Source organism: Lolium rigidum, chromosome 1, assembly GCF_022539505.1.
Source record: "Lolium rigidum isolate FL_2022 chromosome 1, APGP_CSIRO_Lrig_0.1, whole genome shotgun sequence".
Lineage (NCBI taxonomy): Eukaryota > Viridiplantae > Streptophyta > Magnoliopsida > Poales > Poaceae > Lolium > Lolium rigidum.
In genome coordinates, this window is record NC_061508.1 from 55,155,687 (window position 1) to 55,176,609 (window position 20,923).

At 45.8% G+C, this 20,923-nt stretch overlaps 1 pseudogene; it reads right to left on the reverse strand.

The window, feature by feature from the left end:
- Positions 1-4,642: 4,642 nt before the first annotated feature.
- LOC124708058 lies at positions 4,643-19,492 on the reverse strand (annotated as a pseudogene).
- Between the last annotated feature and the right edge of the window lie 1,431 nt (positions 19,493-20,923).

The window sequence follows — 20,923 nt, forward strand, 5'->3', positions numbered from 1 at the left end:
ATGATCCTTGTGTCGGATGATGAATCTGGCGGATCCGTGATGTCGTTGTTTCCACTGGAAATTTTTATGTATGCGAGCTAGCTCTACTAGCAAGCAATTTGATCCACTCTTTGAATTTTCCTTTGGAACTTCAGAAATTGTAGCTGCGATTGGGCTTGGTGATGTACAGCTTGCACTGCTTCTCGAGACCTAATTCGGCTGTGCGGTAGTTTGATTGTTCCTTGCGGGTGCTCCTGCCGTGTAGGTAAAATCACGCTGACTTTTGACAGCCACCCGCTCTCTTCTCTTATTGTTCTTTCTTTTTTATTTGCTGATCTTTGCACCATGCAACAATAGATGATGTTTTGGAAACTTCGCCAATTACTCCCAATGGACAAGCGTGGGTTGCACTTTGCTTCCTGACACATAGCCACTTGAGTCTGTACCCGATACTATTTCCATAGATGATGTGAACCAGAAAAGCTGACTGCTGCGGCCGCGATCTTCGCAATCGAAGTGAACCATCCTGCGTGCGTAAATACAGGACATAGCAGCCTCCAAACGAAGTTGTCAATGGAATTGAACTCGCCGGGCGAATACGAGTCAGCCAGATGTGACCCAGCTGTTGATGTAGATGTAGATTTCCGCCCGCGTAACTTTTCGGATTAAATCCAAATTTTCTGATCTTCTAATCTTGTTGATGACGTACTCGACAGATCCCGCCCGGATGACGAAATCCAGTCGCCGCGTTTCCCACAGACGGCGCCAATTGATGAGGCGGTTCCTCGGCAATGCCCACCATGAGGGGCTTGGGTTTTAGAGAAAGGCGACGACGGAAGTTCCGGGAGCGAGGCGGTACACGACGTACCCAGGTTCACGTCCCCACGGTGGAGGATCGCTACGTCCTGCTAGCAATCCACTATATGAATATATGTATACAGGGGGCCGCCATAGGCGGAGTTGTTGGATCTAGTCTAGTTCTAATCCGCGGGTTGCGGTGTCTAGGCGTGTTGCCTCTAAAATTATGTTTCTGATTGTGTGTCCCTAAGGGGTGCCCCTGCCTGGCTTTATATATCAGCCAAGCTAGGGTTTACAAGAGTCCTAGTAGGATTCATATTGGAGTCTTCTTTCCTTGTAGTCCAGTTGAGGCGCGTGCAGGTCCAGCTTGTCGAGTCCTTGTGCTGGTCCACCTTCATAGTTTGCACCGGGTATGGCAATGTTGAGTACCCGAAGGGTTATGCCCACGTCAGACGTCGAGCGAGCATTTGGTGTCCTCCAGCAGAGATTTGCTGTCGTCCGGTTCCCCGCTATGACTTGGTCCAAAGATCAGATGTGGGAGGTGATGAACTGCTGTGTATGCCTACACAATATGATTATTGAAGATGAGCGAAAGCATCCGGTTCCTCTGGCTGAGCAAGAAGCACCATATGAGAGAGAGGGTCCTCTTGCACAGCCTAATCACCAGGTGCCTCCATCATGGGCCGCCTTCTTTGCTATGCGCCAGGAGATTCGAGACTCTACAATGCATCAGCTGCTGCAAGATGATCTGGTGGAGCACATATGGAGACTCCGAGGCAACGCCAACGCCGACGCCAACTAGTCTGTCTTAATTTGTTTGAAAAATTGTGAAATTGTGTGCTTCATTTGTTTCAGCACCTGTTAAACATTGTACTGATTATCGCCGAATTTGTTTCAGCAATTTTCGTACTCTTGTTTGCCGAACTTGTTAAATTTTATGTTGAATTTGTTTGAAATATGTCAAATGGTCGAGGTTGGGGGTTTCCTGCCGGGGGGACGGCTGGAACTTCGGCGCTCCCCACGCCAAATCTTCATCCAATCCGGACGAAAATTTCGCCGGATTTGGGCGTGGGGAGCGCCAACGAGTGGGGATGCTCTAATCAGATGCCTCACAACCTCTGCTTTACCTGGGCGTTGTTCAACCATTTTGCTATATCGGACCAAGTAGATCTCGAGTCACTTCAGAATCTGTTAGGTGAAAATACAAAAGGTGCGAAAACCACAAAGGATTCTGATTACTGTGACATGATTAATTTGCTGACTCTACGAATGAAGGCATGCATGTTTAAAAGTAACATGAGTAACCAAGAAAAAAACGTTCTCTAAATCTATCTATCTATTATCTACTAAAAGCAAAATACAGATGTTTAACGGAGCCACCACATTAATCCACATAGCCTAAAAATAATTATACCGTTGATTTTGCTGATAACGGCTAAGATTTAATAGATCTATGTGTTACCTAAAAAGTTTAGACACGTGACAAGTCTAAAATATGAACATAGAAGTCGTACAATAACATAGTTTGTTACCAAATTTAGACCGGCCAGAGCTTGACCGTTGAGTCCGGATTGGACACGTACGTTGAGCATATACGTGCAAATCATTTGCATTGGGAGTCCATAATGAGCACGTCTTCTAAGTATCACCCTGTATCTATTTTAGGAACAGATTGACGTGGTTAGAGGAAGAAAATATGAGTACGTACGTGTCAAAGAAAAAGAGTCAATATGGGCTACCGATCAATTTTAGTATTGCCCATAAACGTGCATGAGGTGAACACCATCATTGAAAAAAATATTTTTTTTGAGAGCAATCATATATTTCATTAATTGAAAATCAAGTTAAAGCAACACATGTGAAAATTAAAAGACAAACCGAGATAAAATGATTAACCGAAATTTGCAGATAAAATTCTAAAAGATCGAGAAATACAAAATGATCCATAGGGTTTCCAGCAACTACCGTAGCCCGCGGCCGCCACCCAATTCCAGCGCCGCCGAGATGGACACTAGAAGAGAAGCCAAGCCTCCACCATTGAAAGATCCAACGCCGTTGTGGATAACGATGAACGTCGGCGACATGCCGAGAAATAGATCTCGTCAGATACGAAGAAAGCCGAGAAGACCAAGCCGCCGCTCTGAAGGATCGACAAGCAAACGATGCCATCAACTCCAAGACACCTCCATAAAGGTCGCCGCCAATCAGGCTTTGTGAGTCGATGAACAGGCATGTTGCAAGGAGCGAGGCACATGTTGATGTGGCACGTCAACCGGGGACGTCCCCGTGCTATCTTGGACCAGGATCCGCCGCCTCACATCGACGAAGTCAGAGAAGAATGATATATCCACTACCTCGAACCAACATCTCCGCTCTAGAAGAATCATCTAGCCCCGACCCCCAACGCCGTCGTGGATAACGATGAACGTCGGTGACACGCCGAGAAATAGATCTCATTAGATCCGAAGAAATATGAGAAGACCAAGCCGCCAATCTGAAGGATCGACAAGCACACGATGCCATCAACTCCAGGACGCCGCCATAAAGGTCGCCGCCGGTATGGGAGTGGATTTGAGGCAAATTTATTCGCCCGGGCATCGCTCCCTCCACCCCAACGATGCACCGAATCTTTACAACCTCAGTGAGTCCTATTTGATCACATCTAGCCTTTTTTTTTTACTTTTTTATTTGTACTAGAGATGTGGTCATCATTGAAACAAATACCCACAAATTGAAACATCCCATACACGCGAACAACATCAACTATATATAAGTGTGCTATGCAAATTAAATCGATCGCTGCATATAATAGTTCAATCACCGGTTAAAGTTATGGGTCAAGTAGTCCGCGGAACTGGTCAATAGAGAATACAACTTGATTTGTACCTATGTCAAGTTCAAGATGATAATAAAAATTAGCAAATCCATAATTACTATATAAATTTCACTCATGGGATTAAATTTAGATTTTAACAAAACATCAAATGAATAGATTTAACTTAGAAATAATCTAATTATCATTTAATTAGTTTTTATATTACATAAAATATCATTGACAAGAAGTTAATAAAAATGATTTTAGCATTTAACTATTTCACTAATGACTTCAAAATATTTATTTCACATTTGGTATATGAGGAAATAACGACGGACGAAGAGGAATATAGTAGCAAATTATGTTGAATCGCCTCATCGTTCATCCATTGACATGTCGTTACAACAAATAAACCATTTAGTGAAACATAACCATATCACCAATGTTGACATGAAAGCAGTAACTTTTTCAGCGAGAATAAATAGTATAATAACCCATATGGCCTGAATCAAGCTTGCGTTGTTGAAATTATTTTGAACCAAATGGTCGATTTGATGCTTGAAGCAAGTACACAACTGATCAGGGAGGTTAAACATCCCTTGCTATAGAAAAATATCCAATATTAAAAATTCACATGATAATCAATTGACACAAATTGAATATTAAAGGTGTTACCTTGCAATGGGGACTTCTGATTGCATTGAATATTATTTTCGGTGGCCGTGGAAGGGTATTATTTTGTATCACATAATATGAATTTTAGAATAAAGTATAGAATAATACATTTAATACTTTACTCTCAGGAAACTAAAGATGGTTCCCTCGCATTTGCGAGGGCCCTTGTGCTAGTTTATCAAAAGTCAGAACGAGCATCTATCTACCAAGAAAGGCATTGCTTCAAAATTTGTATATCCATCTGGAAGTACATGCCATCTAATCATCGACTACACTGGGTGTTACTGGTTGAATTAATGATCTCGTCGTCCTCCCGTTCAACTGAAACTGCATGATTAATTACATTGTTCTTGTATGCGTGCAGGCTGCATCTTCCTATGCGTCATATTTGCAAAAACTGTCGAATCCCATGTACTCGTGCTGCGCCATCTTGTGACTCGTTTTGGCGATGCCGACTCCACCTACAGACATCAGATTTAAGAGTGTGTTTGGTGTGACACCATATCCCACCGCGAATGGTTGCAGCGAGGCTACTCGAAGGGGGATAAACTGTTACCTAGAGAAATCGCGCTGACGAATATCAAAGAGGACAATATGAAGATGATAAATGATGCCCGCCCTAACAAATTGATCACCTTCCTCGCAACCCGCTGACCAATAATCGCAGCAAAAAATGCCACACCGGTGAAGAAGAGAGCTGCGGGAAATTCAGATAAGAAATTATTACTCCATGATTACCATAGAAAGAACCAAACAAAAAGAGATCGACAGTACCATATGGTACAGGGAACCGGTTCAGGAGGTAGTATTCTACTACGGCTATGGAAGACGAAAACATCATTGCAAAGGTGGCTGTAGCACTTGAGACCTGCATCAGTTTAAAGAGTGAGAAACCATGATTGAGGCATTGTGTTCTTTCCATGAACAAACAAAGATTTTACCTGCGGATGGATACCAAGCTCCAGGAAGAGAGGCCCCATGACGGTGCCCCCACCAACGCCAAGCAGACCGGCAAGGACACCGGCAGTGATGCCAAAGAAGCAGTATACCAGTAGTTGGTGAGCTTTCAGGTTTGCCTGCTTATTTACCCTTGATGATATCACCCTTTTTCCCTGTGCCAGACCTACTGCTTGGTACATGGTCACCCCAACTGACACCGGGATCTGCTCACATATGGAACACGTAAAGAGACTGTGTTTGTGTAACACGAGATGATAGTAATATTAAGCAGTGATAATATTAGTTTTGGCTAGCGATATGGCTGGTTCCCTCTGATGTTATCGTTTGTCTAGTTGGTTTAAAACAGTTTATCTTGTAATTGTTTCCGTAAACGCTAGCAGTAGGCGGCGACCCCCCCCCCCCCCCGCCCCCGCCCCCTTTAGTTTCGTCTTTCTGAACACAACTGTTGTATGCCGTTTTCGTTATCTCCACGGTATGACGGTAATGAAAATCGACCCAGTGAGGGGTCGCTTGGGAAAAAATTAAGCAGTGCTAATCAGGGCCTGGTGATAATACTGGTAGGGGGAATCTCAGTTTCAGATGATGCAAGCTGGCAACATGTATTTTTTTCTCGAAGCAAAATTGCAAATCGAAATAAATTGAAGACAAACAGGATAAGGATCCAAACTTTACACCCGTTGCAAACAGCTCCAAATGGTTACAACCCATGGGACAATAGTTCCTAAGCTATAATTGATTATAATATGTTCATGCATTTTAGTCAGTGGCATGGAAATTTTCCTGAATCCCATAACAATCTCAAATTCGTAACTATGTGTCAGTTTTGTAGGCAATATATTTGAATAATGAGTTAGAGAGAGGCAGCAAAATACCTGGAGTGAGCTCAACACCCAGTACCACGGGGAGCAAATTGCCATGTAGTTCTGCGAACATCAAAATCAACATAAGAAAGACTTTCTATCAGTGTTACAGTTTCTCAGGATTGCAAAAACCAACGGTGCTTGCCCCATGCGTAGCTACCATTATGGATAAAAAATCCAAAAATACTTAATAATATTTCACGACATACAAGTTTTTTCAGTTCTCTAAATTTATAATGACATACATTAATGTTAAAGTTGTACTACTCTGTAAATCCTGTCAATGTATGTAGGGGTGTCATCAAAAGGAATAATTGCACGGAAGTTGACACATCTAAAACTCTTAATAAAGCAACTGATCATTGAAAACTTAAACGGTACTAGTAGATACTCCAAACAATGCTACATTTGGAACTAGATGTAATGTTATGTCGTGCTACATTTTAAAACTCTTAATAAAGGAGTAATTGTACTAGATGTAATGTTACGTCGTAATGCTACATTTTGAAACTGTAACTGTTTTCTCACCTTAGCGACCTGAAGCCCAAGGAATGCTACCCAAACAAAGGCAAGAAGGGCAAACTCCTTCCAGTAAATGTTCTTCCAGATGGATTCCTACATTATCAACCAAAATCAAATCTTATACAACGTACTTGAGAAGATTTTTACTACGGCTAAGGAATGTAAATATTCTTCATTTAGTTTACCGCTTCATCTGACCGGGTTTTTGTCTTGGTAGGCGGAAGGGTGTACACAACTTCTTCACCTGGTAAATCAAGAAAATATAAGCAACAGTTTTATGTATTTTAATCAGAAAATGTATTTTGTGAATGATGGTTAATAGCTTTATTCGTTCTTACTGGATGGTTGTGCTTGTTTTGCGGCGGCCTCCTGAAATGAGTTAGCAAATTAAGGACCCTATTAGCATCCTCATAAGGATATGCAATGACAAAGAAAATCTAATGAAAAATACCAATAAAGGCATTACCCTTTTTATGAGTGTCTCCTTCTTCCATGTTTCAACTCCCTTCAGAAAAGATTTACTCGAGGTAACTGAAGTTTAAGTTGGAAATGCATTCTGAAGTTAGCTACAGCCAGAAAAGACTTAACTGTCACAGTTTCAAGACAAGTTTGAGAACCTCACATAGAAAAAGGATGATCAAGAGAACGGTGACAAGCCAGTCAGGGAATATCACATTGCAAATAACTCCAATGCTGACCCCCAGCATGAGCATGGGCTGTATGAGCAGGGCTAGATCATAGTCTATCACTGGCATGTCCAAAGTTGGGTGTTTCAGCTTGAGGTTGCAGTACACGGTTGAAACAGCAGCCCCGGTGATCATACCTGCGGAAGAGATTCTCAGAAACAATGATAAAACTAACTCATCTTTGACAGGTATGATCTTTTGTGATGATTTCCCTTTTTTTTCTTTGTTCTATGACAGATATTAAGAGCAAATCTTGTTAATTAATTGATGGAACATATTCAGATGAATCTTGCAGTTCAAATTACAGAAGAAAACTTTAGAATGCTTGCAGAACAAGCTTCTACTCTTAAGGAAGGGGGATCTCTCTCTCTCTCTCCCCAAAAAAACGCAGGAGCACTTCCTGCCGTTTCTCTTTGGAAAAGCAAGTAGTACTGTTTACTGCAGTAAATACCTTGCTTATAAGAAAGGGTGCAGTCAAAGAATTCTAACTTTGACTAATTATATGTAAATAAATAGATTGCTTAAGTTAAAATGCATCATTATATTTGTCATGGAAAATTATTTCATAGTAAAAAAACTCCATACATGTATGTTCAGTAAGTAACAGCCAAGGTACAGAACTGAAGACCGTATGAGTTTCGAAAAGATTATCTATTTACCAATGAGGGTAGACTAGTAAATAATGCCATATTGTGCAGAAGAACAATAGAACATGATAAATGGACATGCATAGATAGATTGCATATATTGCAAATTCAGTGCAAATATTAAGAACAAGATACTTGTAAAACTATAAACAAATTAGTTAGTATGTAAATGAAGTGAACCCTCACATTTTGACATCGCCGTGGATGACTTCGGATCGAAGCCCATGATCAAGGTGAGCATCGGCACGAAGATCCCACCACCACCTACTCCGCCGACGCTGCCAAACGCTGCCCCGATGAATCCAACGAATGACCCCAACACTATTCGCCATCCAAATTTCATGGGCTACGTAGAATACAAACCAACAAAACACACCAAATTAATTGCAGTTCTCATTATTGAGTTGGCTCACACGGAAACATAGCCGTCAGAGCCAACTCAAGAAAGGTGGCAAGTTTCAATTAGAGCCCTACTGCGTGAACCATGTAGCTTCACTGGTGGAAAAACAGGCTTTGGTCGCGGTTGGCAACTGCCATTAGTCGCGGTGGCCCAACCGCGACCAAAGTAGCGCGACTAAAGGCCCCCCCCTTTAGTCGCGGTTCCTCACGAACCGCGACTAAAGGCCCATCCACGTGGGCCTCAGGGCGAGCGCCAGGGCGGAGGACCTTTAGTCGCGGTTCTTCCGGCCAACCGCGACTAAAGGCCTCCGCAGGGTTTAGGGTTTAGCCCCCCTCCCCCTAAATCTGGTTTCTTTTTAATTTGTATTATTTTATTTCTTTTGGGTTTTAATTTTGAAGGAGTTTCACATATTCTACGGTACTGTATACATACATGCATATGAATGTACAATTTCAAACAAATTTGAAATTAGAACCAAAAAGAATTCAAGAGTAATATACAATATATATTCAATATCGGATGACCATATACAATATATATTCAATATCGGATGACCATATACAATTTTGAACAAGTTAGTTACAAATTCCGGTGCCTATAAAGATCTACGTCATCGTAATAGTGTTCTCCTCTAGGATCGATGACTTCCCTCGCCAACCATCCAGCTAGTTCCTCTTGAAGTGGTCGGAAGCGAGCTTCGGACTAAGCGTCTTCCGGAGGTTATTCCTCGGGATGTTGTTCTCACACGTCCGGTCCCGCTCATTGCGGTATCTCCGGATCCTCTCACAAACATAGTATCCACATAGATTGGTCCCCGGTGGCTGAGTATCCCCGATCGTCGGCACTCGCCATTTTAAAATGTAGCTCTTTTTTGAATTCACCGACCTTGGTATCTACGAACCGTCTCCAAACCCTACGAGGCAAAGAAAATTAAATAAACAAGAGAGTTATTAATTAGTTACTTGATATTAGGAAATGATGAACGAAATAGGCCGATCGATATAGAGCGCAAATGAATGAAAATAATTACTTTTGCATCATTTTTCTCATGTCGCCCCAAAGCGCCGGATCCATATTCGGAGAGTCGTGGACGAGAACCGAGGAGGTCTGAACTTTAATTACCATAAGAATCCGAGTGGAACCTGCGGACACGATACATGCACAGATCATGCATAACTCATCGATTAGCCACATACCATGCATGGAGTAAACAAAAGAGAATGTGCTCAAGACAGAAACACTCACCCAAAATGGTAAGGAAATAGAATATCACTTTTCGTTGCTGTTTTCTAATAAACCGCCACAGGTCTTCCTCCACGTCGGCGGGGTGGTGTTCTAGCACATATGAATTAACGATGTGTGGGTCAATGAACCCAACATCATGGATGTTCCTTATTCGCATTTCCCGCTTCTTCATTCTGCATAATATATAGCGTACACAACAAGATAGTTAGGACAATATATATATATATATATATATATATAGTGCAGGCAATGAACGAGATGGGGTAGAAATTAATAAATCACTTACAGAACGTAGCAACTGATGATAGATTTGTCGAGGTCGCGCAGATTGAACAGCTGGAACAATTCACTCAGAGGAACTTGTACCCAGTAACGTTTGAAGTGATGCTCATATTTAACTTCCGCATAGATATAGTCTTTGGCGTTTTCATGTTTTATGTAACCCTTGTACCAATTTAGCAGACCTTTCATTTGTCGAGGTAGATCCTCTTCCTGCGCGAGGCTCGATGAGAGGGCCATTCTTCACATATGTAAATACTACGTCCTTCATTGGCGCCTCATCAAGGCCTAACACCGCACGAAGAGTGATACCTAAGTCGGCCGCTTGTTTTCTGGCACTTTCTACAGTCAATCCATGTGCTGCCGCAGCTGCTATGATATCGGGGGCATCCGGACCGGCGGCTTGCACTATGAGCGGGGCGATCGATTGTTTACTTTGTTCCCCGAGCTGGGCAACTTCTTTCCCCCTTTCTAATTTTGACTCGGCCTCGTCCTTCAAGGCTTTCTTCTCCGCCAACTCTTTCCTGTTCTTGAACGCGAGCGCTTGCCTACGAAGTTCACGTAAATAGTCGTCGAGCGGATTCTTCGCGGCTTGGGACGGTGTGTTCAAAAATGACTTAGCCCACTGCTTTTCCTTGGCGAGAATATACCGGCTTGGGCTCGCCCTCTATTTTCTTCTGGACGCTTGCCTTCCATTTCTCTAAATCAGCAGCCGCGCCCGCCTCGACTTCCTCGGCACTACTTTCCCAAGACCTCCTGGGGAGAGGCTTCAGTGATACCTCCGGTACCTTTGTGGACTTAGGTACGTAAGGGTCCGGGTTAATAACCAAGGACTGCTTCTGCTTCTTCGCCGGAGGTGGATTGGGGGGCGGTACCGGTGTCTGATCACCCGCCGGACGAGGACTGGGGGGCGGCGTCGGCTGACGTGAATGAGGTGTATTAGGTGAAGCACCACCGCCACCGTCACCGCCACCGCCACCGTCACCGCCACCGCCACCACCACCACCGTACGGGGGTGGACTTGTTGGCGCCTCGCCTGGAAACTTGATAAATTTCTTATGCCATAGAATGAACTGGCGCTTGACATCTCCAAGTCTTTTCACCCCTTCAGGTGTAGCAATGTCAATGTCCAGGTCCTCAAACCCTTGGACTATCTCCTCCACCGTGACACGAGCATAGCCATCTTGAATGGGGTTGTTGTGGTGGAGTGCTCCAGGTGGTAAAGCACCGCCGATGGCTACCTTCATGGACATGTTCCCGATAGGATAATACGGATGACATGCTTTCATCTCCTTTATATCGTCCACGGGGTAGCGAGGAGGCTCCGGTGCGGTAACCTCGACCACCGGCTGAGGCTCCGGTGCGGTAATTTCGATCGTCGGTGCACCAGCCGGTGAGGCCTCCGTGGAAGCCACGCTGCTTCTTCTCCGCTGCCGGCTTCCGAGATCCATTGGATGATCTTCATGCTGCGCCCGAGCTGCATCTCTTTCGGCGACTAGTACACTCACGGTTTTCTTCATCACATCCATTTCCGTTACCAACTTCGCCACAACATCCGCATCCCAATCCATCTTTCTCTTACGGCTTCGTAACCGTACGGGTCATCTTTCCGGGGGAACCCTAGTTTCCACGAAATGTCCCCGGGCATGCCTCGTACACGTCCTCCGTGTTCGGGATTCCCGAGGGCTTTTGTCGGGCGTCGTTCTCTCCGTTGAACCTGATCCTCCCCTCTTGAGCATCCCTCATTGCCTCAATAAGGTTTTGGGTGGGTGTAATTATTTTGCCCTGGTAAACACACTCCCCTGTCTCCGGGTTCGGCGATCCCCCATGCCCGTACCACCAGCTTTTGGCCCTTGGGTCCCATCCCTCCGTACCTGGACGGATTCCTCGCGCCCTCGGCTCGTTCTCCATCTTCTCCCACTTAGGCTGCCAAAGCGATACCCTCCTGGCCCCATTTTATGATTGTACTCCTTCTTGGCCGCATTTTCCTTATTTTTTTCGATAGTTCAAGGAACTGCTCCGATTTCTTTTGCTTCACAAATTCTGGCCAATCATGTTGCGGTTTCTCATATTGTCCTTTGAAATCCGGAGTCTTGCCCTGGTTGACAAAGTCATGGGCTAGATTTTGCTTGTATTTCCGGAATGCGTTGGCCATCCTAGAAAGAGCGAACTGTTTGACTAGCTTGCGCCTCTTCTTGTTTTCCGCAATCTTGTTACCCTCCTCATCGTATTTGCGGTATTCCGGAGGTAGAACGAAATGTTCCATAAGCTTATTGAAGCAATCTTTTTTTCTCTCTGTTCGACAAAAGTGAAACCAACACGTGCCTTCTTTGGCTCATTCCACTCTGGCGGGTGATCGAGACGTTGTCTCTAACAACGGCTCCGCATTAGCCGACAAACTTGGTGGCGTTCTTGCTTGGGCTCCAGCGGCCTGCCGGTTTCTTCGTCGACAACATCGATGGTGCATGTTTCTCCTGGTTTCATCGTCTTGGTTGCGCCACGCTTTGACGACGACGTACTCGATTTTTTCGACGATCCGGCCGAGGGCTAAAATAAGAAAGAGAGTCGCGCGCGTTAGTACACACACATTAATTTATTCAAATCGGTTAGTTGTATCACCGGACGCTCAATATGTATATATATATACCTCGGCGCCGGAGGTGGTTGCTACTTCCAAGCGAAGATCGTCGTTTATCGACGTTTCTTCGGCATCATCTTGCTGACGGCGCCCTTCATCTTCACCCTCAAGGTTCAGATAAGAAGAGATATCATCTTCTTCTTCTCCGGTCGGCACATATATAACATCGCCTTTTATGATGCCGAAGATATGTTCTTCAGCGTCCGGATCATAGTTGTCCAGAATCGGGTCACCTCTATCGTCCGCCATATGTCAGTCCTGAAAACATGTAGTCAAAACAAATTAATTAAGTGAAGAAGGGCGGTGGCGGTGGCGAAAGGGCGGTGGCAAAAGGAGAGGGCGAGGAAGGGGTGGGAGAGGGTGTCGCGCGCGGCGGATTCATCGGACAAGTGCCGTGGCGAGGGGGAAAGGGCGACGTGAACCGGTTGGGCAAACGAGAGACGGCGCGGTCTCGTGCGTCAAAATTTTATTAAGTCAAAACTTAAAATTTTATTAAGTCAAAATTTTAAGTCATATTAAGTCAAAATTTAAGTCATATTAAGTCAAAATTTTATTAAGTCATAATAATATGTTAAGTTTTAAGTTTATTAAGTCAAAATTTTAGTTAAGTTAATTTTATGTTAAGTTAAAAAAGAGAGAGATTTTTTATTAAGTTAATTTTATTAAGTCAATTTTCAGTTAACATTCCAAAAAAAAAAACCGGCGGGCGTATGTGGCGGGCGGCCGGCCAGCCGCGCGCCTCCGGCCGGCGGCGCGTGCGCGGCGGCGGCGTGCGCGGCGGTCGTTTTCTCTCCCTCCCTCTCTCTGGACGGCGTACGGCGGCGGCGGCGGCGCGCATATGCGCGGGAGAGATACACACACGGCGCGGGCACACGTACGTACGGCGGCGGCGTCGAGCGGGGCGGCGGCGCGTCGAAGGGCGGGGCTGCGGCGTCGCAGGGCGGGGCGGCGGTCGACGGCGTTGGCGTCGCAGGCGGGCGGCGGCGGTCGACGGCGGCGTCGCAGGGCGGGGCGGAGGTCGACGGTCGCGCGCGGCAGAGATCTGGCGGAGAAGAAGAGTCTGGCGCGGCGGTTCGCGCCGCGCCTTTATATAGGAAGCGCCTTTGGTCGCGGTTGGTGTGGCCAACCGCGACTAAAGGTGACCTTAGTCGCGGTTGGCCACACCAACCGCGACCAAAGGCATTTTTTCGCCCGAATTTCCTTTCCGCGGAAAAAACCTTTAGTCGCGGTTGGTGTGGCCAACCGCGACTAAAGGCGTTTTTCAAAATTCTTTTCTTTATCAAAATGTTAAAAATACATATAATATATCAAAAAATTCGGAAAAAATAAACTAATTCATTTAAAAATCTTAAAAATACAAATAATATATCAATAAATTCAGAAAAATTAAACTAATACATTTCAAATTTTTTAAAATACAAATAATATATCAAAAAAACAGAAAAATAAAACTAATTCAATTCAAAATCTTAAAAATACAAATATTATATCAAAAAAATTAGGAAAATAAAACTAATTCAATTCAAAATCTTAAAAATACAAATAATATATCAAAAAATTCAGAAAAATAAAACTAATTCAATTCAAAATTTTAAAAATACATATAATATATCAAAAAATTCATAAAAATAAAACTAATTCAATTCAAAATCTTAAAAATACAAATAATATATCAAAAAATTCAGAAAAATAAAACTAATTCAATTCAAAATTTTAAAAATACAAATTGTCAAAAATTTCTTCCCGCCAATTGTTTCCCGCCAATTTCTTCCCGCCACTTTCTTCCCGCCAATTTCTCCGGCCTCTTTCTTTCCGCCAATTTTTTCCCGCCAATTTCTTCCCGCCACTTTCTCCCCGCCTCTTTCTTCCCGCCTCCTGTCTTCCCGCTCCCATTTTTCCCGCCATTTGTCACTACATATAGGTAGCCCGGCTTGGCCAGCATTATCACATCTCTACAATCTCTCATCACCCTCTCATGGCTTCCACCGCACCCACTCTAACCTACCAGCAGGTGGAGGAGCTTTGCGCCTCGAACTACCCTTGCCCTCCGGGCTACCGCGTCCTCGCCAGGCTGGAGCCTAAGCGCCGGCGGCGTGCCGGTCCCTCCCGTCCCTCGAGTACTGCGCGCCGGGCGGCCATCACGAACCACTACTACCTCGACCTCACGCCGGAGCAGCGGATGAATCCCGGCCGGCATCCCGATAACCAGCATACTTGGGATGCCTTCTTCATCAATCGGCGTGAGAGGGCGCTCGCCGAGTATGAGGAGGACGGTCCGCCTCCCGGAAACTTCCACGAGGCCGGCCGTCGGCTATGGTGGTACGGCCGGACTCGCAGAGCGTCATGGACTACATCACGGCCGGCGATATCCCCCGCCTGCGCTACCCTCGGTTCGAGCCACGAGCGCCGCCCGACGACAGCGACGACGGCAGCGAGCGACGACGACGCCGACAACTTAGAAGGCGACGACTACCAGTACAACAGCGGCGGCTATGAAGACTACGAGTATGCATATTATACGCCTAGGCAGGAGTATGACTAAATCACTCCAAATTTCATGTATGCAGGAGTATGACTTAGTCACTCCAAATTTCCTGTATGCGGGAGTATGACTTAGTCACTCCAAATTTCATGTATGCAGGAGTATGACTTAGTCACTCCAAATTTCATGTATCATCGGTGCTATCTCGAGTCAATTGAATCATTCGAAAATGGACACCAAACACATCACGGGTAATATAATTCACATGATTCATTCAACAAAGTTTGGTACAATAATAAATTATTACACATCATTTCTTCCCTTGTGTCCCTGCTTGCTTACGATTGTGCCGTATCCATGGAGCATCCTCATCATTTAACTTAATGCTTGGGTCGGTGTTCACTTTGAAGGGCGGAATTTCAGCAAACATATTATAATCTTCGACATGTCTGTCTTGTCCTCCACTCCCACGATGTTTCTTTTCCCTGAAAGAACAATGTGGCGCTTTGGATCATCGCATGATGTACTGATCGTTTTCTTATCTTTCCGTTTCCTCGGTTTGCTACTCATGTCCTTCACATAGAAAACCTGAGCGACATCTTTCGCTAGGACGAATGGTTCGTCAAGGTAACCAAGATTGTTGAAATCCACCATTGTCATTCCGTATTGCTGGTCCACCTTTACCCCACCTCCTGTTAGCTTGAACCATTTGCACCGGAACAAAGGGACCCTAAAGGAGGGTCCATAGTCAAGTTCCCATATCTCCTCTATGTAACCATAATATGTGACCTTTTGCCCATTCTCGGTTGCTTTGCATCAAAGCGGACACCACTGTTTTGGTTGGTGCTCTTTTTATCTTGGGCGATCGTGTAAAATGTATTCCCATTTATCTCGTACCCTTGGAAAGTCGTTATAGTCGAAGATGGTGTCTTGGCCAACATGTACGGCTGATCTACAACCTTATTGTCACTCATTAAATGTTTTCTCAACCAACTGCCGAAAGTCTCCATGTGGGCCTTCCTAATCCAGGATTCGGGCTTCCCGGGGTTGTCCGAGCGTAAAATATTCTTGTGTTTCTCAAAGTACGGAGCCACCAAGCTGGAATTAGTCGGAACCGTGTGGTGTGCTTCGGTCGGAGAATGGCCGTCCATACATATCGTTGATTTCCTTCCGATCGTGCCTTTTCCACTTAGTCTCCCCTCGTGCCGCGATTGAGGAAGACCAATCGGCTTAAGGTCGGGAACAAAGTCAACACAAAACTCAATTACCTCCTCATTTCCATAGCCCTTGGCGATGCTTCCTTCGGCCTAGCACGGTTACGAACATATTTCTTTAATACTCCCATGAACCTCTCGAAGGGGAACATATTGTGTAGAAATACAGGACCGAGAATGGAAATCTCATCGACTAGGTGAACCAGGAGGTGCGTCATAATATTGAAGAAGGATGGCGGGAACACCAACTCGAAACCGACAAGACATTGGACCACATCGTTCCGTAACCGTGGTAGAACTTCGGATTGATTACCTTCGAGAGATTGCATTGAGGAATGCACATAGCTTCACAATGGGTACTCGAACATTTTCCGGCAGGAGCCCCTCAAAGCAATCGGAAGCAATTGCGTCATAATCACGTGGCGGTCGTGAGACTTCAGGTTTTGGAACTTTTTCTCCGCCGTGTTTATTATTCCCTTTATATTGGACGAGAATCTCGACGGGACCTTCATACTGCTCGGGCATTCAAAAAAGATGACCTTCTCTTCTTTGGTCGGAGCGTAGGCGGCACGACCTTGAAACCGTTCCGGATGCTCGGTCATCGGGGTCTTTCAAACTTTGCTTGGTCCTGCCGTGCTTCCTTTGTATCATTTGACTTCCCATACACGCCCAAGAAGCTTAGGATGTTCACGCAAATATTCTTCGTAACGTGCATCACGTCGATTGCAGAGCGGACTTCTAGGACTTTCCAATATTCTAGCTCCCGAATATAGATTTCTTCTTCCACATGGCTACGTGCCCGTCGGCTCCCTTCGGAACCGATTGTCCGCCAGGACCCTTTCCAAAGATGACTTTCAAATCCTTGACCATATCAAATACCTCGAGCACCGAGTGTGTTCCGCGAGGCTTCGGCCGGTGATCTGCCTTGCCGTTGTAATGCTTGCCTTTCTTTCTTCTTGGATGACCTTTCGGAAGAAATCGACGATGCCCAAGGTACACGTTCTTCTTACAATTTGGCAAATGTTCACTTTCGAGTCTCATGTAAGCGGTGCGTGCATGCATTGTATCCCTTATTTGACGGTCCCGAAAGGTTACTAAGAGCAGGCCAATCGTTGATGGTTACGAAAAGCAACGCTCGTAGGTCAAATTCCTCTTCTTTGTGCTCATCCCACACACGGACACCGAGTCTGCCCCACAGCTGTAAAAGCTCATCAACTAATGGCCTTAGGTACACATCGATGTCGTTGTCGGGTTGCTTCGGACCTTGGATGAGCACCGGCATCATAATGAACTTCCGCTTCATGCACAACCAAGGAGGAAGGTTGTAGATGCATAGAGTCACGGGCCAGGTGCTATGGCTGGAGCTCTGCTCGCCAAAAGGATTCATGCCATCCGTACTTAGACCAAATCTTATGTTCCTTGCGTCAGCTGCAAAATCTTTGAACTCTCTGTCGATCTTTCTCCATTGCGTTCCATCTGCGGGGTGTCTCAACTCCCCGTCCGACTTACGGTCCTCTTTGTGCCATCGCAACAACTTGTCATGCTCTTTGTTCCTGAACAGACGTTTCAACCGTGGTATTATAGGAGCATACCACATCACCTTGGCGGGAACCCTCTTCCTGGGTTTACGGCCCTCAACATCGTCACCGGGGTCATCGCCTCCGATCTTATAACGCAATGCGGTGCATACCGGGCATTCATTCAAATTCTCGTATTCACCGCGGTAGAGGATGCGGTCGTTGATGCATGCATGTATCTTCGGAACCTCTAAACCTAGAGGGCAGACAACCTTCTTTGCTTCGTACGTAGTGGCGGGCAACTCGTTATTCTTTGGAAACATATTCTTCAACATTTTCAGCAAGTTTTCAAATGCCGAGTCAGCTACACCTGCCTGTGCCTTCCATCTCAGCAAATCCAGTGTGCAGCCCAGCTTTTTCAGACCATCATCGCATCCGGGGTACAGCGCCTTCCTGTGATCCTCTAACATGCGATCCAAATTCTCCCTCTCTTTTTCAGTTTCGCAGCGTCTCCGTGCATCGGCAATGGTCCGACCAAGATCATCAACGGGATCATCACGTGCCTCTTCTTCACCTTCCCCTTCACCTTCAGCATCCTCCATGAAAGTATCACCGAAATGAGAAAGATAACTTTCATCATTGAAATCATCCCCTTCTTCATCTTCTTCCATTATAACCCCTCTTTCTCCATGCTTGGTCCAACAATTATAGCTTGGCATGAAACCGTGCCGAAGCAGGTGCATGTGAACATCTCTTGAGGAAGAGTAACCCTTCTGATTCTTACACTTAACACATGGACGAGATAACAAAACCCCCCTGCTTGTTCGCATTAGCCACTACGAGGAAATCTTTCAAACCCGTACTGAACTCGTCGGAGAGTCGGTTACCGTACATCCATTGCCGATTCATCTGCATTATTATAATATAAAATATATAATTAACCATCATGCATTTGTTAAACTAACTAGCTACAAACAATATAAATTAAACAATGAACTACACACACATGCATATTTTATCAATGACACATCAAAGGTTCAAGTTGCTAACCGCGATCGAGGAGGAAAAAATAAATGAGAAAGCTCAAGTGTGACTCCAACACTTCATATCATGTTTGTTTCATGCTCTTGGGGCATTTCATCAAACACCTTATGTGCATAAGAGGAACCAAAAGCAAACCTAACACTCACTTGTGAAGTTTGTGAAGAGAATGGCTCCAAATGGCTAAGTGTTGGCTGCTGGATGGGTATATATAGGGGAGGGGCTTTAGTCCCGGTTGGCCCGGCCAACCGCGACTAAAGGCCTTCGAGCACCTTTAGTCGCGGTTGGGCTGGCCAACCGCGACTAAAGCCCCCACGTGCACCAGCTGGCCACCGTGCGCCCGGGCCCGGAGCCTTTGGTCGCGGTTCGCCACACGAACCGCGACTAAAGGCCCCATTAGTCGCGGTTCCTTTACCTTCGCGACTTATGGGGCTTCCCGGAAGCCTGTTTTTCCACCAGTGCTTGGACATGTCATTAGCAAGAATGACATAGTCGACCAAACTGGGCAAACACAAAACAAAAACAGAAGGGCTTCTTAATTCTACCATTACATACCGGCCACACGTGGTGATAAGTTGCTCCGCCTGAACTGGCCATCTTGCCCATGGTGCTCGCTTCCGACGGCGCTGCTGCAACGGTGCCGCCGGGCGAGAGACCCTTGTCGCGGCGGCAACAGCGGCGGCGACAATGTAGGCTATACACAGCGCCGCGACGGCGTGGCATCTCCTTCCCATTTCTCAAACTCAAAAGGAATCACTGAGCTCTTTGGAGCGCGAAAACGTAGCGACTGTGATGGCGTTTGATGAGTTTCTCCAGATCTTAGACTGCCGAAAGCCGGTTATAAATACTGCTGGAGGGTGGAGAGTGAGGGGTGTGGAACGTGGCGCAGCATCAACTGAGGGAGAAAATGGTGGGGACACAGGATTAGTTTGCACGAGAGATTAGAAGCATGCGATACACACGTCTTTCAGATACCGGCTGCATGGTGGGTGAAGCTTTTAGTTAGTTCTACATCTTTGTATATTGCAGAGTGTGCTTTATACCATTATACGGTTTTTATAATTATTCACACTTGTAGAAGGAAAAAATATAGCACATGTTAAAGGATTGGCAAATGCAAATGGTGCTTCATAGGCACCTTCCAACCCAAATATTATTCTAAGACTTGGTTGGAGTCAAGTTATTATTTCTCTACACCACGTCTGTGAACAGTCATCAAACAGGGTGGAGCCACATGTTTCGTAAGCAAACATATAGTACTACAATACGCCACACGCAGAATCCTTACATAGTGACAATGTGAACATATATCAATCCTGAGCTCCGCGCGTCTGCGCAGCAACGTGGCACTACTAGGAAAAGGCTTACCGCCGGCGACCTGAAAAGGTTTACCGCCGGCGATCACCTCGTAAGCGCTTAGCGCCGGCGTCTTCGGATTCACCGGTGGTAACTCCAACTTATCGCCGGCACGTTCTCCGATTCGCCAGCGGTATTTGTTACCGCCGGCACCTAGCCTATTCGCTGGGGGTAACGGTGTTGCGTCGGACGATGTTGGCTGGGTCGACGGTGGGCGGGGGGTGGAGGTTTGCGGTGGCTGGATTTTGGGGATTGATTCCACCGGCGGCAGCGCATGCGCGTGTGAGAGAAAGGGGATCATGAGGAGAAGGGATAAGACGAGGGATTGTGTTCCGTGTGGGTGGGTGGGTGTGAACGGGGGCAGGAGGTATTTTCCAGCCCAGGTAGCCCAAGTTCTCCTGGCGCGCGTGGCCCGTACTCGCCGACGGTAGAGGGTGAACCCCCGGCGAACGTGTCCCGTTTTCGCCAGCGGTAAGAGGAGACCTATTATGTGGCTCGCGGCCCACCACATCCCTGGCACCTGTTGTTCCAATTCGCCGGCGATAAATGGGTTAGCCCTGGCGCCCCCAAACAAATTCGCCAGCGGTAACGCGAGGTGGGCCTGAAAGGCGTTACCGCCGGCCACTTGGACCCAAATTCGCCGGCGGTAATAAGTGCGGCTATAAGCCTTTTCCTAGTAGTGTGGTGACCAGGGCATATTTGCTAGCTCGTATCCCCTTCGGACAAGCATGCCGAAAATCAAGGTCCTATTATTGGATGCTCTTAGGAGTAGTCAGGAGTGATGCCTTTCCTCGGCTCACATATATTCA